The sequence below is a fragment of the Cetorhinus maximus genome, chromosome 17 (assembly GCF_964194155.1).
Source record: "Cetorhinus maximus chromosome 17, sCetMax3.hap1.1, whole genome shotgun sequence".
Lineage (NCBI taxonomy): Eukaryota > Metazoa > Chordata > Chondrichthyes > Lamniformes > Cetorhinidae > Cetorhinus > Cetorhinus maximus.
In genome coordinates this window covers 29,204,820-29,229,862 of record NC_135895.1, presented here as the reverse complement: position 1 = coordinate 29,229,862, position 25,043 = coordinate 29,204,820, and the positions used below count along the sequence as shown (strand labels likewise).

General features: G+C 46.7%; 1 long non-coding RNA gene across 1 annotated transcript in view; it reads right to left on the bottom strand.

Moving 5' to 3' along the window:
• The window catches only part of LOC144692270 (uncharacterized), a 61,451-nt gene that overhangs the window by 5,521 nt on the left and 30,887 nt on the right, over window positions 1–25,043 (bottom strand). Inside the window, exon 4 of the long non-coding RNA XR_013579294.1 lies at window positions 15,986–16,139. This is a non-coding gene — a long non-coding RNA (uncharacterized LOC144692270). The remainder of the gene's footprint in view (window positions 1–15,985; window positions 16,140–25,043) is intronic.

Here is a 25,043-nt window from a genome sequence, read left to right as displayed (position 1 = left end):
ATAAGACAGGATGTAATGTATAAATCCATGTACACTGTAGACCAGGCTTGTCCAATCAGCAGCCCTGGACCAGATTGTAGCCCCCGAAGCCATTCGATGTGGCTCCTGGTGCCAGTTTTCAAAATGCCAGTATGTAAGTAGAATGGAAGATTTTGCAAGGAGCTGCTGCTCCAATCACCAGAGAGCCTATCAGCAGCAAAAGTGGAAGAGAAAGACTCTGTGGTTGGAGGAGCAGCGAACACCAGCGGTGGTTTGCTGGGGCAAAAGATGTTTTCATACAGGGGGATCCAGAGTCCTGGGGCACTGGGGGGATGAGACTGCCAAAGCCCAAGGGGGATGGTGGCCAGAGTGCCGAGGCCCAGAGGAAGGACGAGAATTCAGGAAGTTGGTGGGGGGGGAGGGGGGTGGATGAGGGACGAGAGTGCCAGATCTGGGGGGGAGCGCGAGGGCAGAACAAGAGGCTAGGGCCCGGGGGGGGGGGGGGGGGGGGGGGGGGAGAGAGACAAGAGTGCCAAGGTTCGGTGGGGGCAGAGTGCCTGGGCCTGGGCTCTGGGGGGGTACAAGAGTGCCGGGGCCCAGGGAGGGGGAAACAAGAACACCAGGGCCCAGGTGGGAACATAGTGCCAGGGCCTGGGGTGGGGTGAGGGGTGGGGAACCAGACCTCCAAGGCCTGAGTTCTGAGGACCTGAGGGAATGAGAGTTCAGGGCACAGGGGAGGAAAGACTGCCTACGAGGCCTGGGGCTGCAACGCCACGGAGTCAGGCTTCGAAAGAGGTGGGGTGGGGAAGAGGCTAACTGGTGTGTGTGTGAGAGATTGAGTGTGTTTGTGTGTGTATGTGGGAGATTGAATATGTGTGTGTGTTTGAGTATGAGTGTGTGTGGGAGTGAGAGAGTGAGTGTGTGTGTGTGTGTGTGTGTGTGTGCGTGCGTGAGGGAGTGACAGAGTGAGGGATTGAGTGAGTGTGTACCTACCTTACTCCCAGTCTCAGGTTTCTCACTCACTCTCACCACCAACACATACCCACAGTGGGTAAGGGTGAGTGGGTGAGCACCCTCAGACTGGGAGCAAGCCTGGCACACACATTCTGATCCTCTCACACTCTGGTCATTTTTATTAATTACTCTTTTTTTAACAACTTGTTGCTATATGGTATTGCTTGATTGTTGCTTAGCAATTTTTTCATTTTATTAATACCTCAACTTCTTTTTGAAATTCAGTTTAATGTTGTGCCAAACCTTATCTTTCCGAAATTGGTTCATCGGCCCCTTGAGTGAGTAAAAAATGGAAATGTGGCCCCACCCCCCTCAAGCGAAAAGGTTGGACAAGCCTGCTGCAGACAGAACAGAGCCACAGTCCTACAGACCAGGCGTGTTTTACAAAGCCTCCCAGTTACCATTATATGTTTTTAGTCTTATCTTCAAATAAAGAACCCACATTATTGTTCTATTAATCGTTGGTGTACGATTGGTATGTTTGCACTAGACAGAAGGACGTAATGTAGACATCCCTCACTCATTTGGTTTTTCCCTCCCTTGTTACTTATGGAGTGACAGGTTTGACAGGGAACTTGATACACAAATTATTAATGCATTATGATTTTTCCGTGGAAGTGATGGTATTGTACCGCAATTTCTCATGAAGTAATAAGACGGGAAAAATCCAATTCATTGTTCACCAATATCCTTTTGTTTTTCTTTTAAACTGCCTGAATGTAATTGATAGATTGCCAGTAATGTAATCGGAGTAACTACTGCTTTAAACCCCTGAGTGTGGGTAACTCATGTGAGGAGGAGGAAAGTGTTGGCACTGACATTGTTATTCTTCTGACAGACTAATCTGAGCTGATAACTGAGCACATGCCTTTTTTAACTCTGTTCTGCAAAAACTGGTTACAATTTTGATGCCCTAAAGAATGAGGATAACTTCATAGCACCAAACTGAATCACTGGTGATTCACTGCCAGAGAAACTCCTAAACTACATTAAACTCATAAAACACAGCCCTTAAGGACTAGTTTTATAAAGAAAGTGGTTCTTAAGGCTCTCCACCATAAATTCATATTTCCAGTCTAACACAAAGCTCTTTATTGAACCCTTTTGTTGTATAAATATACAAAGAAAGCAGGACATTGCAGGGATGTCAACCTCAGTTTAAAAGGTTGTGAGTTCAAGCCCCATTCTTTAGGCTTATGTTTCAATACTGCATGAGTGATAGTTGGAGCACAAGTCCTCAGTACTACTACAACTGAGATATTGTTGGGGCCCATAGCCTTTGCCATATCCAGTGCACTCAGTTATTTCTTGATATCACGTGGCAAGGTAATGAGCCATAACCCATGAGAGAGACAAGTGGTTACATAGGTTGAGGAGCATCACTTCACACCAAGCTTGGGGTAAGGCAAGGAGGCAGGCTTCCATGAACTATCACAGCCAGTAAAGGGATTGAACCCATGCTGTAGGTGTCATTCTGCATCACAGTTTAGCCAATTGAACTAATTGGTCCCCACTAATAGCACATGGAATGGATCAAGTTGGTTGAAGACTGATTCCTGTGATTGTGGAGACCTCAAGAGGAAGCTGAAATGGATCATCCACTCTGCACTTCTGGCTGAATATGGTTGCAAATATTTCAGCTTTATCTTATGCAATTGTTCTGGACCCTGTCTTCATTGAGGATGAGGATGTTTGTGGAGCCTCCTGTCTGGTTAGTTGTTTAAATTCCCCACCACTATCCTAAACAAGAAGTGGCAGGATTGGAGAACTTTGATCTGGTCTGTTGATCATGGATCACTTAGCTCTATCTATAACATGCAGCTTCCATTGTTTAGCAGGCATGTAGCCCTGTGTTGTAACTTCACTTGGTTGGCACCTCATTTTTGGGTACAGCTGGTGCTCCTGTCATTTTTTTCCTACATTCCTCACTAAACCAGGGTTGGTCCCTTGGTTTGAAGGTAATGATAGAGTGAAGAATATGCTGGCCCACAAAGTTAGATGGTGATGGAATACAATTCTATTGGACCTGATGGCCAACAGCACCTCATAGATGCCCAGTTTTGAGCTGCTAAATCTGTCCTGAATCAATCCCATTTAGCACAGTGGTAGCACCACATAAAACCTTGGGGGAATGGCAGTATTGATTAAAGATGGAATTACAGCACTGGAGAGAGGGATTTCCAGAGGAGTCAAGGACGGAATTTCTCTGGCTAGAAGTAAGGAATGAAAAAGGTGCAATAACATTGATCGGTGTAGTATATAGACAACCAACTAGTGGAAGGGATGTACAAACAAATTTGCAAAGAAATTACAGGGAGGTGCAAGAATTATAGAGTAATTACAATGGGGGACTTCGATTATCCAAATATAGGCTGGGATAGGAATATTGCAAAGGGACAAGATGGGCGAGAGTTCTCGGAATGCATTCAAGGTAATTTTCTGCAGCAGTACATTTCCAGGTCCAGCAAGATGTCAGGCACTGTTGGAACTTGGTTTTGGGGAATGAGTTGGCTCAAGTGGATCAAACATCAGTGGGAGAGCATTTTGAGGACATTGACCATTGTATCATAAGGTTTAGGTTGGCCCATGGAAAAGGACAAGAAACAATCCAGGGCATGGATAATTAATTGCGGGAAAGCCAACTTCAGTGGGATGAGAATGCATCCGAGTTGAGTAAGTTGGAATCTAATTTTGGCAGAAAAGACGGTGGCTGAACAATGGGCTACCTTCAAAGAAACAGCATTGCAGACAAAGTCAAGGTATATTCCCTTGAAAGGGAAATAGGACAAATAAATCCATAGCACCCTGGATTAAGAGAGAGAGACAGAGGTGAAGATGAAAAGGAAGAAGTGCATGTACGGCAGATGTCAGGTAGAAAATACAATGGAGAATCAGGCTGAATACATAAGTACTAGAGCAGAAGTGAAAAAACAAATGAGAAAAGCAAGGAGAGGGCATGAAAAGAGACTGGCAGCTAACATAAAAGGGAATCCCAAGGTCTTCAATAAGCATATAAATAATAAAAAGGTGGTTAAAAAAAGGGTAGGGCTGATTAGGGATTAAAAAGGGGACTTGCATGTGGAGGCAGGAGAAATAGCGGAGGTATTAAATGGTTACTTTGCATTTGTCTTTACAAAGGAAGAAGGTGCTAACCGAGGTGAGAGAGTAGGTAACTGGTACACGAGAAGAACTCACAATTGAGAAGGAGGAGGTGTTAGAAAGGCTATTTTTACTTAAAATAGATAAGGTACCAGAACCGGATGAGATGCATCCAAGGGTACTGAAGGAAGAGAGTGGAAATTGCAGAGGCACTTGTTATAATCTTCCAGTCTTACTTAGACACAGGGGTTGTGCCAGAGGACTGAAGAATTGGGAATGTTTCACCCTTGTTCAAAAAAGGGTGCAAGGATAAAGGCTGCAACTACAGATCAGTCAGTTTGACTTCAGCGGTAAGGGAACTTCAGAAAACTATAGGTAGGGACAAAATCAATAGTTACTTGGACAAGTGCAGGATAATTAAGCAAAGCCAGTATGAATTCATTAAGGGAAAATCATGTTTAACTAACTTGCTGGAGTTTTTTGAGGAAGTAACAGAGAATGTTGATAAGGGCAACGCTATTGATGCTGTGATAATGGATTTTCAAAAGGGATTTGATACAGTGCCAGGAAACAGACTTGTGAGCAAAATTTTAGCTCATGGAATAAAAGGGAAGGCAGGCAGTTGGATAAGAAATTGGCTGAGTGACAGGAAACAGAGAGTAGCAATAAGTGGTTGTTTTTCAGTTTGGAGGAAGATTTGTAGTGGAGTCCCCCAGGGGTCAGTGTTGGAACCCTTGTTCTTCCTGATATATATTAATGGCCTAGACTGTGGCCGGAATTTTCCGTGTCCACTGGCGTTGGGCATGTTCGGTGGCATGAGCGGGCAATATGGTGCGATCTGTTTCACGACGGCATGAAACCAGTTTGCGATCGTCCACTCAGCCCGCCAATGGTGGGCCACGTTTCCCACTATCGGATGTTGGGGACATCATTGTAAAACATCAGCATATCATTATAAGGCCAGCCCACCGGACTCATCCCTCCCCGTTGGATTGTCCGCCCACGTTGGCAGGAAAGCACGCCAACATGTTTCACAACAGCAAATGAGCTAAGTGCACCTGGTGAGCTGCACTTCACTCGGAACTTCGAGGTTTGTTTGCCTACCTTGCTTAGGTCAGCACTCACAGGCATCAGCGCCAGGCTTCACAGACAGCACCACATCACTTTTGGGGGGGGCCACGGGTAGGTCTCTATCTACCAGATCAACCGTATGTGGGTGGCTTTTCAATGGCTGCAGGGCTAGGGCTTGCTTGGGGAAGGGGGAGAAGTGGCCTCAGGCAAGGGAAGAGGATGCAGGGCGAGGTCTCTACTGGGGAAGGAGGGTGTTCCAGGGTGTGTGTGATGGCAATGTTGATCTTTGCAAGTGACCTCAAGATGGTGAGGGCTGAGGTGGCAGTCTCCAGAGAAGTTGAGGCAAGATGGACATGTGAGGGTATGTGTGCGAGAATGGGTGGTGATGTCCCTTGATCTGTCAGTGAGTGAGATGCCAGTGAATGTGTGATGGGCTTGAGCATGTGAGTTTAGAGTGATGAGATGGTTGCCATACCCTGGCTGCATAGATGAGGTCATTCATTCACTATATGCATTGGATGGCCAACCCCTTGTGCAACATTGGCCCTGACCACAGCTATCACTGCCTACCATGCTGGATTGGTGATGCCACTACCCATCCTGTGACCATTGCAAGGGTAGAGGACATCACAGCGTGCCTCCATGGCGTCCAAAAGGCATTCAAGTGACGCGGCGCTAAACCTGGAGGCTGCAGTCTTCTTGCCTTTCGTGAACATCTTACCTGCAGCAGCCGTGGGCTGAAAGCGCTGAGATGAGTGCGCGTGGCTGGACTTTAAACATGGCACCCGGCATGATGAAGCAGCGAGATGATGGCAGGCGAGTGAATGAGAGCCCACCCACCATGGAAACAGCGTGTTTCCCGGGAAGGCATAAATAATGTAGCGGGTTTGGGACAACACGGCGTGAAAAGCCACTATCGCAGCCAGTGGGTATAATGATGTTTTACCCACTCGCCACCTTGCTTAGTGCAAATCTGGGATGATTCCACCCTGTGGTGGTCAGGGCATGATTTCAAAATTTGCAGATGATACTGTGATGAGGATAGTCGCGAACTTCAAAAGGACAGAGGCATGTCGGTGGATTGGGCAGACAAGTGGCAGATGAAGTTCAATGTAGAGAAGTGTGAGGTGATCCGTTTTGGCAGGAAAGATATGGTGAGACAGTGGACGGAATTTTCTATGCCCACTGGTGGCGGGTGTGATAGATGGCATGAGCGGACAATATGGCACGATCGGTTTCACAACAGCGGGAAGGCAGGTCGCGATCGTCCGCTTAGCCCCTGACGCCAGGCCACGTTTCCCGCCACCGGTCATCAGGCACCTCACTGTAATACATCAGCATATCATTACCAGGCCATCCTGCCAGGCTCTTACACCCCCACTGGATCGCCCGTCCACGTCAGCGGGAAAGCACGCCAACGTGTTTCACACCAGCACAGAGACGATGTGCACTTGGAGGCCTGCACTTTGGGTAATCTGGAGGTGAGTGCACAGCAACGTTTTGCACAGCTCGCCAGGGTCGCCTGTTGCTTTGCAGGGATTCAGGGGCGCCAGGGGGTCGGGGTTAAGTGGCACCCTGCCTCGGAAGCAACTTTTGAGGGTGAGGGGGAGTGGGGTTCAATACAGAGAAGTGTGAGATGACTCATTTTGGCAGGAAGAATATGGAGAGACAGTATAAACTAAAGGGAGAATATCTAAAGAAGGTGCAGGGACAGAAGGACCTCAGTGTATATGTATATAAGCCATTGAAGATGGCAGGGCATGTTGAGAGAGCAGTTAATAAAGCAATATTGTATCTTAGGGTGGAATCACCCCAGATTTGCAATAAGTGCGGTAGCGGGGCGGGAATAAGGATATTTTACCTCCTGTCCGCAGTGCCGGGTTTTCACACTGTATCGTCCCAATCCCACCTCATTAATCAAACATTCCCGGGAAACACGCTGTTTCACTGGCGGGTGGCCTCTGATTCAGCCGCCACATCGTCGCTCGCTGCTTCCTCATGCTGGGTGCCATATGTAAAGTGCAGCCGCACGCACACCTCTCAGTGCTTCCAGCCCAGGGCGGCTGCACAGAAGACATGACCCCGAAAGGCAAGAAGACTGCAGCCACCCCCCGATGCAGTGATGTGTCCCTGGAACACCTTTTGAATGCTGTGGAGATCTGCCATGATGTCCTCTACTGGGTGAAATCCAGCAAGCAGGGTCACCAATCCTGCACAGGAGGTTGTAGCAGTGGTGGTCAGCGCCAATGCCCTGCAAAAGAGGACAACCACCCAGTGCAGAAAGAGGATGAATGGTCTCATCCATTCCGCCAGGATTCTCAGCACTCTTTTCTCTGCACTCTCAACTCACACATTCACAAACCGCATCACACATCTACAGGGATCTCATACCTCAAGGAACAACACCGCTAACTCTCACACACTCCCTCATATCTACAACAGGCTCATGTCCTCTAGAGCTCATGTCCTCATCCCGTCCATGGCTCCGCTCACCACACACAAATTCCACGCAGTGCCATGTGTCCTGCTCACACTCTCTCCATCTGTTTTCATGCAGGTGAAGCCTGCTTACATTAACACAGAGAGGTCCCAGCCTGGGGGTGGAGTGGCCCACATTAGGCCGCTCACTCACTTTGAGAAGTTGCACTGACTGCTGAGGACGTGGACCCTGCCTGCAGCGATGGTGAGGTTGACGGCGAACACCCATGTGAGGTTCCTGAACCACATCATCCCTCTCTCAACGCAATTGTGAGCGCTCTCTCTCCTGCTTTTGACTCTGCTGCCATGCACTACTTATCTCTACTTTGGTTCACAGGGAGCTCTGCCAAGCGACTGACGCCCCCAGCCAGCCAGCCCTTCAGCTTCATCCAGGCCCTCACCTCCAGACAAGAGGACACCTCCTCCATTAAATGGCTGGAAATAAACAGCCTGGAAGACCCATCAGCGCTTCCCCACACCCTCCAACAGCGCAGAGACACACACCTCGGTGGGACCCAGATCTAGAGCAAGATCAGGTTCACAGTCTGGCAATCACCGCACGAACACGTGTCCACAGAAGGAGGAGGCAGGTTTAGCCAAGCTTCCCAGCACTTGGAGGACTGCTAGGGAAGAGGCATCTGTGAGATCTGAGTCAGATGACGAACCTCTGGATTCGGCCTTGCAACTCATCGTGGAGATTCAGCAGAAGGCAGGGAACCATCACGCAGAGTTGTTGGAAGCCATCAACAGAGTGGCACACGAGTCAGAGGAGTGCGTCCGCCTAGTCTCTGACAAAATGGTGCCCACATGTGCACGTATGGATATCTCCATGGAGACATGAAGATTGGTGGATGTCATGGAGACCCTACTCCAGCAGAATGCGGAGATGCGTGCAGACCTGCACTCCATCACCATGGGTAACCATGGGTGAGTTCCTGCAGTGGCAACGCGAGAGGAGAACGGGGCACCTCGACTTCCCTCTAGGTGCTCCTTCCTCTCAAAGAGTCCATCTGGGGCCCTCGGGCACCCGATGGGAGGAGAAGTGGCAGCTGTACAGCCCTGGGTCATCCACTCAGGAATCTCAGAGGCTGTCCTTTCACTTTGAGTCCCCTTGTCTGTCACCCCCTCAAGCGTGTCCTCTGTCACTGCAGAGGGAGCAGCCGGCCCAGAGAAGGACAGCCAAAGCAATCCAGGGTCCTCAAAGCCTCGGCCCTCCAGAGGACCCACGCCGAAGTCATCAGAGGCAACAAGGCCAACCATTGCACAGGCTGTATCCACTGCATCTGCGCATGTCAGGGCAGCGCCTGGAAGTATTAGGCCTAGGAAAGTTAAGAATTCCTGATCACGAGTGGTTGCATGGGTGAACGCATTATATCACTTTATAATCTGAAAATATATTCACTTTCACTGAATAATGTGTAATGGTGTCCTTCAGCTTCATTTACAGGCTTGACAAGTCTTCCCTCTGCATCCATCACCTCCACCCCCCACCACAAGTAGTTCAGCTGCAGCAGCCAGCTCAGGAGTGATTCTGGAGGGAGCAGCGTGTGTGTGGCAGGGTCTTTTGGAGCCTCGAGCAAACACTCTCCCACGCACGCAGATCCTTTCTCCATCATACTTATCTCAAGTTACCAAGTTAAAAGAATTACATAAGATTTCAAATTTTAAGTCTTTTACTGTAACAAACTAAAAGTAACATGGATTAAATACTATTTAGTGGGCAACTAATACCTAACCTACAGAAAATATATCCCTTCTTTAACTTTTAACACAACCAAAAACCCCATGCCATGGTTATACTTTACATCTCACTCTCTGCAGAATAACAGTCTTCACAAGAGCCTGCCCAACATCACTTCCAGCTTCTCCCTATTTCGCCATAATGTCAAGTGATGTCGAGTGATCAAAGGCGCATCTCTCAGTTTTCGGAGAAGTCCTGAACCAAATGCTAGCATAAGGACCACTCCAGTGATTCTCCCCCACCCCGCCATTACCCCAGCCAAGCCAGGATGAATCTTCTGGATTCCTTAGCTTGCCACAGGATACATCTCTTTGACCAGACACCATCTCTCCTCACACATTTCTTTTTGGTAGCTCACAGAGAACTCACTTCTTCTCTCTGCTGACCACACTAGCTGCAAACTTCCTTTGTCTCTCTGTGAGAACTCCCTCTCACTTTCTGCCCAAAACTTGGAGACTGCAAGTCTATCCACAGTCAGCACAGCTACATTTGCTTTCCTTTTCAGGAGTGAACATTTTTTACCTTGCTCCTAGTAAGTCTCACCCTAGGCCTCCATATCCCCATAGTAACCAAACCACCCAGGCTTATTGTCAGGCAGAACTCAAAACAAATCACATGACCCTCTTCATTCCTCCATTTTACCTTGAATTAAAGAGATGATTTAAACCATTAGAATCTTATAAACTTCACATCACAGTATCACCATATCTTTACAGTGCAGAATGAAACCATTCAGCCCATCGAGTCTGTACTGGCTCTCTGAAAGAGCATTCCACCCATTCCCCTACCCTAACTTAACCTTGCACATTCTCTCTTTTCAGGTAGCAATCCAATTCCCTTTTGACTACCTCGATCGAACCTGCCTCCACCACCCTCTCAGGAAGTTTGTTCCAGACTCCAACCACCCTCTGGGTAAAAACTTTTTCCTCACATCACATTTACTCCTTTTGCCAATTATTTTGAATCTGTGCCCTCTAGTTCTTGATGTTCTCTTGAGTGGGAAAAGTTTCTCACTACTGACTCTGCCCATAGCCCTCAGGATCTTGAATACCTTTATCAAGTCTCCTCTCAGCCTTCTTTTCTCCAAGGAAAACAGTCCCAATCTCTCCAATCTACCCTCATAGCTACAGTTCTTCATCACTGGAATCGTTCTTGTGAATCTTCTCTATGTTCTCTTCAATGTTCTTTCTCAAGTATGGTGACCAGAATTGGATACAGTTCTCCAGATGAGGCCTAACTAGTGTCTTATACAAGTTCAACATGACCTCTTTACTCTGTACTTAATGCCCCTATTATATGCTTTATTAACTGCTCAATATGCTCTGCCATCTTCAATGACCTATGTATATATACACCAAGGTCCCTCTGTTCCTGCACTTCCTTGAGAGGCTCTCCCTTTATTTAATACTGAGCAGAATTTTCCCAAATTTGCACTAAGCACGGTAGCTGGCGGGTGAAACGACATTTTGCCTGCCGGCCGCAATGGCGAGTTTTCACGCCGTGTCATCCTGAACCAGCCTCATTATTTATGCGCTCCCAGGAAACAAGCCGTTTCCATGGTGGGCGGGCTCTCATTCGCATGCCCATCATCATCCCGCCGCTGCATCATGCCGGCTGCCATCTTTAAAGTCCAGTCACAAGCACACATCTCAGTGCTTCCAGTTCACCACTGCTGCACGGAAGACACGGCCCTGAAACTGAAGAAGACTGCAGGCCCCAGGTTCAGCGACTCGTCTCTCAAGGACTTTTGGATGCCGTGGAGGCCCACCCGGATGTCCTCTACCCCCACTCTGGCTGCAGGATGGACAGCAAGAGCACCAATTCGGCTTGGGAGGCGGTGGCAGCAGTGGTCAGTGCCAATGCCCTGCAAAAGAGGGCAGCCACCCAGTGCCACAAGAGGATGAATGATCTCCTCTATTCCGCCAGGTTAAGTCACTCATCTAATCACTCAACTCAGACACTCGCAAACCCACCACACACCCACAGGGCCCGCACTCACTGCCGGTTCAAAGGGCATCACCATTCATTCTCTCACACTCACCATCATTGTCCTCATCCCATCCATGGGACCACTCAGCACCCACAGAGGCCAGGCATACTTGTCATCTGGCCTGGCAGATGTCCTGTTTACAATTTCTCCAACTCTATCCATGCAGGACAAGTTGACACACAACTAGACGGAGAGGTCGCAGACCGGTGGCAGAATGCCCGAAATCAAGGTCCTCACGGAATTTGAAAACAGAGCCATCCAGCTGGCTCCGAGGATCTGGACCAGTCCTGTGCTGGCGGTGAGGTTGGCGCTGCTCTACCAAGTGAGGATCCAGCAGTGCAACATCCATCAGACAACCATGCTGTGAGTGATGTGTCCTGTTCCACAGGACAAAGCATAAGATGCTTCTAAAGTTTCATGGCTGCATCTCTATGATATCACCCTGGCCATGGAGCGCAAGCAAGCTGCCAGACAGGAGTCAGACATTCTCAGAGGCTGTGTGAAGATTTATGGAGTGTCCTCACTGCAGGTCATCATCATCTTCCTGCAATCGAGCGACTATTAGGGCCTCCATTGCATCTGCACAACAGGAGCATTCTCACAAAGGGTAGTCGCGCTGCCATAAGCCAGACTGGAATCAAACGTTCACGAATGTGAGGTGAGGATCTATGGAGTCACCTCACTGCATGTCGCCATCATCCTCCACAAATCTAGCAGCTATGAGGGCCTCCCAAGTGTGCCTGCCTTGTCTAACCAGTGCGAGGGCCTCATCCCCATCATCATCGCCTCCAAGGGCCCCCTCAGCCTCATCCCCATCGGCATCCTCCTCATCGGAGGAGACATGCAGCTCTTCCTCTCCTCCTCAGCCAGCTCCTCTCCCCCTTGCAGTGCCAGTTTTAAAAGGGGGAAGCAGATGACAATGATGCGTGACACCCTGTGACACCAGACCGGTCCAGGCACCGGAACCTCATCTTCAGCATCCCAATGGTCTGCTCCACCAAGTTACGAGTTGCAGCATGAGCCTCATTATACCGTTGCTCTGCTGTAGTCTGAGGCTGCTGCACGGGTGTCATCAGCCACGGCCTCTGCCTCATCCCCGAGGAGCCATCGCTTCAGCCTCTGTAGATCCTGGAAGACTCTGAGATCTGTGACCGACTGAGGATGTAGGCATCGTGCACACTCCCTGGAAACAGTGTGCAGATCTGCAGGATGCGGTTCTGGTGGTCGCATACCAGCTGCACATTCAGCAAATGGAGCCCTTGCAGTTGATGTGGTTCATTGTGTGTTGCGACAGAGATCTGAGCGCCATATGAGTGCAGTCTATTGCACCCTGCACTTGTGGGAAACACGAGATCTGGGCAAATCCAAACATTCTTGCATCCTGGCTCTCCTGGTCCCTTGGCGAAATGCACAAAGTTGTGTGCCCTGTGAAGATGGCATCCGTGACCTCATGGATGCATTTGCGAGTGGAGGCTTGAGAGGTCCCACAGAGGTCACCTGTGGAGCCCTGAAAGGAGCCACTGGCACAGAAATTGAGTGCTCTGGTAATTTTCACAGCCACTGGCAGTAGATGCCCTCCATGTCCCCGTGGTGCCAAATCCTGCAGTAAGTGGCAAATGTGAGCAACCAGTTCCCCAGACATGCGTAGTCTTCAGCAACACTGGTTCTTGGTCATCTGCAGGAGTGAAAGGCTGTATCTATAGACCCTGGGTGTCACTAGGTGCTGACCAGTGATGGCTCGCTGTGGCTCTTCGGCGGTGTGTGCAGGAGCCCCAGCCGCCCCTTCTTCCTGTAGTTGCTGCTCCTGCCTCTGCGCAGCCAGAAGCCTCAGTTGATCTCTTGGTGGGTGGGTAGGGGGAGCTCTGCAGAGCTTGGTGGCATTTTGATGCCTTTGTGTTGCTTGAGTGGGCAGGTAAGTTAGGAGCCCGACCCCCATAATATCAATGTGGCTCTGCCTGAACTATCTCAGTTGCAGAGGAATGGTCACTTTCTACATGTTTACCGAATGCGTTGCACTTCCCTCGCCCACCCTACCCCCGCCCACTCCTTATACTTGTGCGCTATATTCAACAGCAGGGCTGCCCTTGCGCAGCCCCACCCCCATCACCAGTCACCCCAGAGGTAGGGCTGCCGTTAACCTCCACCACCCCACCCCCGCCACCAGTCACCTCAACGGCAAGGCTGCACTTGCCCCACTCACCCTCAAAAGTCACCTCTGAGGCAGGCAGCACTTAACCCCGCACCCCCCCACCCCTGAAGCCTGCAAAACAACAGGCGACCCTGCTGAGCTCTGCAGAAAGTTGCTGTGCACTCACCTCCAGCTCACTCAAAGTGCAGGCCACCAAGTGCACGTCGACTCTGTGCTGTTGTGAAACACGTTGGTGTGTTTTCCCGCCGACGTGGATGGACGATCCAGCGGAGGTGCAACAGCCTGGCGGGATGGATTGATAATCATATGCTGATGTATTACAATCAGGGTTCTAATGACAGATGGCGAGAAACACAGCCCGCAGTTGGCAGGCTGAGCGGACAATTGCGACCTGCCTTCCCGCCATCGTGAAACCAATAGTGCCATATTATCCACTCATGCCATCTATCACGCCCACCACCAGTGGGCACAGAAAATTGCATCCACTGTCTCACCATATCTTTCCTGCTAAAACAAATCACCTCACACTTCTCTGCATTGAACTTCATCTGCCACTTGTCTGCCCAATCCACCAACATGTCTATGTCGTTTTGAAGTTCAAGACTATACCCATCACAGCTGATAACATTTCCAATCTTCATATCATCTGCATGTTTTGAAATCATGCCCTGTACACCACAGTCTAGGTCATTAATATACATCAGGAAAAGCAAGGGTCCCAACACTGACCCCTGGAGAACTCCACTACAAACCTTCTTCCAACATGAAAAACAATCATTTAACACTACTCTCTGTTTCCTGTCACTCAGCCAATTTCTTAACCAAGTGCCTACCTTCCCTTTATTCCATGACCTAGAATTTTGCTCACAAGTCTGTTGTGTGGTACTGTATCAAATGCCTTTTGAAAATCCATATATACATTAACAGCATTTCCTTTATCAACCTTCTCTGTTACTTCCTCAACAAACTGCAGCAAGTTGGTTAAACATGATTTTCCCTTGATGAATCCATGTTGACTTTCCTTAATTACCCTGCACTTGCCTAAGTGATTATTGATTTTATCCGGTGCCATAGCTTCCAGAAGTTTCCCTACCATTGAGGTTAAATTAACTGGCCTGCAATTGCCAGCTTTATCCTTGCACCCCTTTTTGAACTAGGGTGTAACATTCGCAGTTCTCCAGTCCTCTGGCACTTCCCCTGTGTCTAAGGAAGGCTGGAAGATTATCACTAGTGTCTGCAATTTACACTCTCACTTCCCTCAGTACCCTTGGATGCATCTCAACCGGTCCTGGTACGTTATCTATTTTAAGTAAAGATAGCCTTTCCAACACCTCCTTCCTCTCGATTGTAAGTTCTTCTAGTGTACCAGTTACCTCCTCTCTCACCTCAACCTGGGTAGCAAGTTCTTCCTTTGTAAAGTCAGCACAGCTGCACTTGCTTTTACATTTGTAACACCTTCCCCCAATAGATGAAAAATTACTACCAAAGCAATGACTTTTCATTAGCACTATCAAAATATAACATTATAAACACCTTATCAGCTAACTTACTATATACAGTACAAGTAATATTCTCTTCCTTATTGTCGCATTTCACTATTAATCAGTCTGCCACGGCAGTGTTATAAAGTTTAAGCCATCACATTTAATCTCGTGTGGCTATTAGGATTTAAAGTTCATTTTACGTGAATTATTAGAACTCCAGCTCACTTCCAAATGAGAGTTCATTTTACTACTGGTGTCTTCACCTTCAGTCATTCTTCATTGCAAATCTCTTTTCTCATTTGGGGTAGGTTTTACATGTCCTGGAAAATTCCAAAGAAGGGCCATGGACTCGCAATGTTAACTCTCTCCAGAGATTCTGCCAGACCTGCTGAGTTTTTCTGTTTGTATTTCAGAAAGTTGTATATTTGGTTTGATCTGGTTAACTTTGGTACCAGCAGGTGCGTATTGTAAACCCAGGAGAAATTCTCTATCATACTGCTTCTTAACCTTTGGATTCAGTAATTCATTTTTTCCTTTAAAACCAGACATTAAACTGTCATCAGGGTGTTGACTTTTTAACACAGTCTTTGAACTGCGCAGTTCAGATTTCACCTCGGGATCCCCGTTCTCTTTCATGGCTGTATATGTTTTTAATGTCCAAGTCTTTAAAGGGAGTCTCAGTTGGCCAAACAGCTCAGTAGTCCTCCTCCTGTTCAAATGCAGGATTACTTTTACCTTTAAGTTCATTCTCATAATTTAAACCTTGTGTTCTTCTCCACAAGAATTAGATTTAACACTGTCTCCCTTCACTGCTTTAAGAACCTCATTAAGGTTATGTAAATGATCAGTCAAAATATCCTGATACTCTTTTCTAGTCAGTTCATAAATTCTTTTAAATTCTTTTTCCTACTCAGCATGAACTTTGTTCAATTCCTCCCTCACAAGAACAACAGCTTTATCATTTTGAAGTTCGAATTTACCTTCAAGAACATGTATCCTTCCTCGTAGCCCCACAGTATCAGCATTAGTTACAACAGAGTCATTTAGTTTTGAAGCACTGACTTCCTTTGTTCCACCATCAGCCTCGAGTGCTGCTGCTGTCATCTGCTTTGACACCTCCGGCTTAGGATCTGCCTGCAGGGTTTAATTCAGACAGTTTGAATTCATTTCCAGCTGCTATTAACTCTTCCTTGTAAGTCTGATGTTCCACTGTCTCCTTGACCTCAGCAATCTGACCCTTTGCCTCTTTGGATGCATCTTTAGTTGGCACAGTAATTTCCACAGTCAGCGTACACATTGTCACCGCTTTCAATAAATCATTTGATTCTTCTTGCACAGATTCAGTTCCAATAATTTCACTGGACTTGCCTGATATCCATGGAGAAGGTAATACTTCACTTATTTTTAGCTAAGAGGAAAGATTGGATTGGCTAGGATTATTTTATTTCAAACAGTGGAGGCTGAAGGGAGCAGGCTCAAGGGGCCAAATGGCCTACTCTTGTTCCTAATCCTATGTAAAGGAGATCTAATTGAAGTGTATAAAATTATGAAGGGTCTGGATAGGGAGGATAGGAATGCCCTTGGTTCCTTGGATACTTTGTGCACAAGGCCAAGTTATGGTTCATAGGAAGAGAATACTTATCTACGAAAGCTGACTATTCCATTGAAGGCAATTAAAAAGTATTTGGTGAGTTCCTGGAGGGCAATAATTAAGTGAAATAATGTCATGTCAAGTTAGCAGCAACGATCCTTCTTTATAAGGGAAGGCTTTCTCTGCGCATCTTGGGCAAAAAGAACATAAACCTGCTTTTGAAGTTTATGGCCAGGATTTTGCCCTCGTTGGGCGGGCTTGGCGGGGGCGAGCGGGAGCAGTCGGGAAGCTGACCACCACCAGTGACCGGGGCCCAGCTGCGATTTCATGCTGGCAGGCCAATTAAGGCCCGCACGGCGTGAAACATGTGCTGCAGCCCTCAGCACTGCCTGTGTGGGGGAGGGAGGAGGGCGAGCAGGGAACTTCACGCATGCACAGAGCTGCCACAGGGAGATGAAGAGTTTTGAAAATTAAAAATAAATAATTGTAAAATGTTAAAAAAAACATGTCCCCTCATGTGACTCTGGCACACGTGCAGGGACATGTTATCAATGAAACGTTAAGATTTTAATTTAATTTTTAATAGCTGTTGGAAACCTCAGCCCGCCTGTGGATGAGGTTTCCTAAAAAAAATCCAAAGGCCTTTTTGCCTGCCCGCCAACCGTAAGGTGGGTGCGCTGTCGACTCCCACCTGCTCCCACGAAATATCACGCATCATTTTATGCTCGTTCAGGTCGGGCGCGGGCCCGCCCAATGAGCGAAAAATTCTGGCCTGTAGCTTCCCTACACAATGAGAATCACCCCACATGCCTTCTGTTTTGGAGGTTAGACAACAGTTCACCAATACCTGGAAGGGGGCAGGGTTGCAGATGGTGCCAAACACTGGGTCCCGGGAGCTAGTTGGGGTGGGCCCGGGCTCGGTATTTTAAACAGAGTTTCTCATCGTCGACAATGAGCAGCCAAAGCAGCAGGTCTGAAAGACCGGCTTAAACAAAAGGGATCTGCCAGTCTGAGAGTTCCTGGTTTTTTAAAGCCAGTCTGTCAGCGTCAGGTCAGTTTCACTAGCTGCTGCGCTGCTCCTGACCGTCAGGCAGCTCCGTGATTCCGGTTTATTTTGAAACGCCGGCCACAAAACCACAAAGCTGCCAAAGGTCAGCAGCAGCAACCCAGCAATTGAGAGTGCTGATAAATGGTGTCAGATCCCTGTAACTTTAGAGCAAATTGAATGGTGTACACATGTGTGTGTGTGTATGGGGGGGAGGTGGTGAGGTTGCGGGGGGCGATTGGGTTGGAAGGGAGGTTAGAGGGGGATTAGAGGGGATATTAGAGAGGGGGTTTGGAGGGCAGGTTAGAAGGGGGCTTTGGAGGGAGGTTAGAGGGTATGGGGCAGAGGTTAGGGGGGATTGAGGGGAGGTTAGAGGGGATTTGGGGGGAGGATAGAGGGAACGTTAAAGAGGGGGTTGGGGAAGGTTGGAGGGGGGGTTGAGGGGAGGTTGGAAGGGAGTTTGGGGGGTTGGGAGGGGATGTTGGAGGGGGGTTAAGGGGAGATTAGAGGAACGGTTAGAGGGGGTTTGGGTGGGTTGAAGGGGGGTCAAGGGGAAGTTAGAGAGGGGTTGGAGAGGTTAGAGGGGGGCTGTAGGGGGTGGGGGTGTTGGAAGGGAGTTGGAGTGAGGCTGCGGAGTTGAATTGTTTTGTAAATGTAGTGATTTCTTTGTTGCCACTATCTTAACATCAGTTGATTGCTCTGTGATTAATTATCCTTAGAGAATCAGCATTGGGTCTCCAATTCCACCATTGCTGCAGTCACACTGCCTACTGCATGCAGGGGTAACAAAAGAAAGACAAAACCTACATTTATACAGCACCTTTCACGTTGTCCCAAATCGCTCTACAGCCAATTAAGTACTTCTGAGTTGTAATCTGGTATAATGTAGGCAATGTTATCAAATGGTGGAGCAGGCTCCTGTTCCTAATACATACGTTCATATGTCATTCTGGATGGGTGAAGTGAGCTGGGTTAGATGGCCTTTGTCATCCATAATTATCTTGCAAACAGAGGGTGGAATCATGGCTGAAGTTCTCTTTATTTTGTTGCTAATGAAAGTTTACTGTGAGCGGGCTTTGCAGAGTGAGATTGACAGGAGTGCATAATGGGCTCATAGTGAATCAGAAATCTGTTTTACACTGTACATGATTCTGAAGCATCTTTTCTATTGACTTCACTTTTGTCTGCTTACTTATTATCCCACTCTATTTTGGTGCTTTTAATGAGTTTTGTGAGGCATTGAAGTATCATGATAAAGTAGTGTTGCATAGTAGATATTGAAAATATATTGTAGTGGGAAACAGCAATCAGCAGATTCTTCAGGCTTTCTGACCAAGAAAACACAGATACAATTGTGAACCATTCAGTCTTTACGCTCTGGCTTCTTAAAAGTTGTGCCGCACAGAGGCACCTGAGGGCTCCAACACTTCTCACTAATAGTGAGGACCGACGTTGTTCAATTATTCTACTTTGTTTGCTTAGTCATTTAATCTTTCTACCCTGTGAGATTACTGATAACATAGAATCCAATTACACCCCTTGTATGAAATAATTATATTGAATGATATCATGCGCCCAGGCAAAAGGAAGTCTTCTTTTACTTCTATGGAATGGAAAGGATCTTGTGCAGTTTATTTGGGTTACAAGTATTGAATCTTTCTCCCAAATATGGATTTACTGTCACCATGTCCACATGGTGCAATGTGTAGGATATGTTAATGAGGGCTGAGGCAATCACTGAAATCAGTGTCATCATCTACACAGTGGGCAGAATTTTGTCCTTGGTGGGCGGGCGGGCAGCCGACCCCCGACACCATTTTAAGTGGGCGGGCCACCCGACAGGAAGTGCTATGCGTTTCCTGTGCGGGGGGGAAGGGATTCCCCAACTGTCAAAGTGCGCTCTTTCGCACATGCGCGTGAAAGAGCGCACAGCTCTCTGAGACTAAGTGCTGTCCCAGGGAGATCGGTAAAAGTTTTTTAAACATCAAGAATAGACAAATAAAAAATTTATTAACATGTTCCCTTCATGTGACGATGTCAAGCGAGATGGGACATGTTAATAAAAAGGACATAAAAACATTTTTAAAACAGACATGAAATCTCATCCCGCCAGTGGATGAGGTTTCATATTTTTTCTATTCCCCGCTGGGGTTCCTGGCCTGCCCACCAACCTTAAGGTTGGACGGACAGGGCATTTAATGAGCTTAATTATCCTGTCAATGGCCTCAATTGGCCATTGACAGGTCGGCGGGCGGACAGCTGACTTCACTGTCCGCCCGCCTTCCTGAATATTTAAATGGGGCAGGATGACGTCGGGGGTTCCTCCCGATGTCATCCCATGTCATTTTCGTGTCGGCGAGCAGGCCCCGCCCCCCAGCTCGCTGACAGAAAAATTCTGACCAGTGTTATAATTAATTAATGGGACATTTTCCTGTCAAATTAACAATATTGCACGATGCTGTTAAAGTAAAATTTGTACTCTCTGGTTTGTTTAATAGTTGTGGTGGGATCACCTACGGGATGCACACAGACTAACAGTGCATTATATCATTGCTGCTATAAATATTAATGACCCAATCGGATGATATTTGTAACCAGATTCCAACAATGAGCATTATCATTTTACTAGGACCTGTCTGTGATTGTTTCATGAATTGATTGGTGAATCTTGAAAGGGGTAAAATATCATGAATGATTGAGCGGGAGGGTTAAAGTACTGGAGTCCTTATGGGGTTCGAAAGGAGGAGCAGCAGCAGGGTCCATGATTTCTCTCCCTGGCCCTGGATTTAATAGATGCATTATATCAACCTCTGATCTTACACTTGCCCATTCCAACACATCATCTAGACACCTTTCTCTTGATCCGTTATCATCAACCATTCCAGATAGTGACAGCTCGACAACTTTCCTAGTGGTTCCCAAAAAAAGTGCCCACAGGATATCATTATTCGCATCATAATCAGCTTCATTTTTTGTTAGTGCTAGTTCAAGGAATTATGAATTATTCCTGTTGTCCAACTCATTTTCAGCAAATGTCTGTCGTAATTCTTCAGATTTAACAGTCAAGGCCCAGATTTCATATCTGCGCAATGCTGTTAACCTCACAAAACATCACATTTAATTAAGCTTGGTTACTTACCTGCCAGAAAGCCTCCTGGGATCCTAATGACTGGGATTTTTACTCAGGCTTCAGAGCAGGTGGCTAAGCAATTGGCCCAAGGCTGTCTGGGTCCTTCTGTAAATATGCAGGTCGGAGTTTGATGACAACATCAGACCCTACCTTCAATCTTAACTCAGGTTTACCTGTCAGATTGAGGAGAGTTGGGACCTTCCAGGAAGAGGCCCAAGTAGGGAAAAGTTTTACTTTTTACCTTAAAAGAGTATCTAAGGTGTGCACTAGAAACATGGAATATCAGGGTTTATGCTTGGTTGTCACTGACTGTTGGACAGGCCATTTTAAGAATATGAAGCAAATTCCTTAACAAACTTGCAGTGAGATTAAGAGAGAGAGATACTAAATAAGTACTTTACCTCAGTTTTTACAGAGGAGGCTGATGTTGGAATTGTAGAACCACCAAAGGTCAGTATAGAACAATTAGTGGAGGTTAGTTCAAGGACTCTCCCATGATTATTCTTGTTGTCCAACTGATCTTCAACAAATGCCTGCAGCACCATAACTCAGATGCTTCCAATAAAAGTGACTACAAAGCACAACTTGCCATTCAACACAAATTCAGACAAACCATTACTATTTCTTACCTTCCCCCTGCACAGCCCCTCACCCCCGACCCCCGTGCCCATCCCCAACCCCCACGCCCAACCCCCACGCCTCAGACATTAAACATCAGGTTACAGTGATTTTCCACTTTAATTTTGAGTAACATCTTTAATATTATTTCCCTCTGTAGGGTAACCTCCACTAATCATTCTAGACTGGCTTTTGGTGGTTCGACAATTATCAGAACTGCTCAGTAAGGCTTGTGCCTGAGGAGGACCAGCTGTAAACTATAGCACTTCAGCAGGGCAATCTGACCTAGGTGGCCTTCTGGCTCCATGGTTGTTATTGGTTGAGGGTGGCAGACATGCTGATATCTTTGGGGGTACAGCCTCCAGCTCCGATATCCCAGAACTTCTCTAGGAAGGACACCTCCATTAATCTGACAGCCTCTGCACGTGGCAGGAAAAACTCCACCACTGGCAAAATGCCAGCAAGTGCTCTAAATTGGGGCCTTAAATATGCTGATTAGTTGCCTGCCATCTTGCATTCCTGCCCATCCATGGAAACATCTTTGGAGCCACCCCAACAGGGCTCCCTGATATTTAATTGCCCCCACTCCCACCCTGCCTCCACTCCTGCCAGCCAGGGGCTAGGAAAATCCTGCCCTTTGTGCCCTCCTCACAACTTGTTTTCACACCTATCTTTGTTTCCTCAGCAGGTTTGGCTGCAATACACTCAGTCCCTTCATCAGTCATTAATATATATTGTAAATATATGAGGCCCCAGCACTGATCCCTGTGGCAGTCCACTAGTTGCAGTTTGCCAACCTAAAAAACCCTTTGCTGGTTTCTAAAATGTTCCCAGTGTTCTGACCTACCACTAATCTTTGCAATATTGTAAGCCTTTTCTTTCAATTAAATACCATCTTTAACCTCCTTAGGTAGTTAAAAGGTTAATTCTTCTCATGGGGTCTTTTTTTCTCAATAGAATAAATCTTTGATGGGAATTATGAAGTATCTCGTTAAATATCTGCCACTGCTTATCTACTGTTTTATGTTTTAATCTGTTCCTTAGTTCACTTTCACCAACACCATCTTCATACCTTTATAGTTGCCTTTATTTAAGTTTAAAACCCAAGTTTCTCACCCTCAAACTGCATGTGAAATGATATATGATTACATAGGGTATACGACACAGAAACAGGCCAACTGGTTCAGTCAGTCCATGTTGGCATTTATGCTCCACTCTTTTCATTGTTTCTCATCTATATCTACTATTGTAACCATCTATTCCCTTCCCCTACATATGCTTAACTAGTTTCATCTTAAATACATCTATACTATCAACTTCAACCACTCCATTTGGTAGCGAGTTCCACATTCTCCACCAATCTTTGGGCGAAGAAGTTTCTTCTGAATTCCCACTTGGATTTCTTGGTAACTATCCTATAATGATAGCCTCGAGTTATTTGTTTTCCCACAAGAGGAAACATTCTCTCTGTATCCACTTTATCAAAAACCGTTCATAATTTCAGGTCACCCCTCAGGCTTCTTTTTCCAAAGAAGAGACCCAGCCTGTCAATCCTTTCCTGATATGTATAGCCACGCACTTCTGGTATCATCCTTGCAAATTTTCTCTGCAACCTCTCCTGTGTTTCTGTAAGAAATTGGAGTCTTTAATAAACTGGTATCTTCTGCATAGTATAGAACTCTTATGAGATTAGCGAAATAGCATTGATTCTCTCTCTGAAAAGGCAATTTTTAAATGGGCAACAATTCTAAACAGTCCCTGGAAATGTCAGGGTCATTTGGTTCAGACTTCCATGTTGACATTCCTAAGTTGGTGGGATGTCATCTTGTGTACCCCCTTATCTATGCAAGCGTTTAGAAAGGGCCAGGAAATTGCCCTCAGCATGATATAAACTAAAAATCTGACCTCAAGCAGGGTGACAAACAAGGGAGAAGGTAACCACCCTGACATTCTGGATACCTGTCCTGCATCCATTGGTCAGAAGGGTTTGAATAGATGATTGACACTGGATAAGCTACCAGCCCCCAGGAAAGGGTATATTAACAAGTGCTCAGGAACAGGGGGCAGTCCTGGTGAGGTGGCAGTTCTCGTCAAGCAGCCATCTTCTTCAAATGGAAGGTGCATCAGAAGAGGAGGAGGAAGACCGAGGGAAGAGTTTCCTAACACTTTGACTAGAGTGCGGAATGCTGCTATCACAAGCTGCTGAGATCAACACCCTCTGTGCCGACCGTCTGTTCATCCTCTGGTATCAGTAAACCGCTCTCAACTGTCTTGGTTTGTATACTTTTCCTGCCTAATTAGTTAATGCATCATATCTAAACTGTTGTTTCTTAATAAACTTAATCAACTATATTAAAATTACTTATCAATAGTCAACTGCCCAACTTAGGTATCTGTGCCCCCCCACCAAATCCAAAAATCTTCAAGATTGGTGTCAGCAGCAGGATGCACAGTAGCCGAGACTTCATTAAAATTATAGAAGCAACAGTCTTAGGTTGTAGTTAAACGTGTGGAGCAGCAATTAAGTGAAGCCAGGAGTTACAATGGCATTGGTATGTGCAACTAATAGATGGTTTGACAAAGGTGACAGGAGCAACAGGAGCAAATGATGTCCTGGGAGTTGTAGAAGAGTGTGACGGAGATTATCAGTGTATCCCTGATAGGCTTTCTAAAGAGGCTAATAAAGGAAACAGTGGAGAAAGTCCAGATAAAGTTGGCCTCCAGTGCACATGTGTGTGTCTTACAGCTGAAATATGAACTACAAGGAGTTAAGGGTACTGGTAGATAAGTTGCAAAAGGGAAGTGATAACTGATGGAAGAGTACCGCTGTCCTAAATAATCAGTTAGGCTGAGAACAGGAGGCACATGATAGAGTGCAGTATACAAAGAAAACATCTGCCACTAGACCAAACACTGGTTCAAAATATTGATTTACAGACAGAAAATACCAGACTAAATGAGGAGTTAGATGATGCGGGGGGGGGGTGCTATGAGGAAGTTAATTTGGCCACAAAGTATCACCATCCCTGACGCAGACCACCCTCATGTTTAGCTCAAATTAAACAACTCCAAACACTGATCGGTCAACAGTGAGCAGTTGTAGCTGCTGTCTCCAAAACCAGGCAGGTGATTCAGAGCTTTGCTAGAATAATACAGTTGAAAGCACTTCCCCCTCTGCTCCGCCTTTCCTATGTGATAAGGGAATACCGGTGTGTGAGGTTACCCAAGCCAGGGCAAGGTCGCAGGCAGAGGGGAATGGTGAAGAGCCACCCACCATGGGCAGGGAAGGCACCATGGGCACAACATTGTGCCTTTCCCCTGGTGAGGTTAGTTCCTAAGGGAAGAGAACATTGATTTTCATGAGGTCCTAGTTAACATAGGTCCCCACCGAAAGTCCAAGTGCATTCACAGAGAGATCTGACTCCTCCACCATTGTCATCCATGGTCCATACCCTAACATTATGAAGGAGTACCTTTACCTAGAGTATACCTTATATTCGAGTCAAGTCATTGTTAAAGCAGTGTGTTGTTCGCAAACATCAATGATTCAAAAAATTCAGTTTGGAGAGGAAACTGAGAGGTAACAATTGATATTAATTTAAAATGCTATGAGTTTCTATTCTGAGAAATTATTTTTTTCAAAAAAAAGAGTTT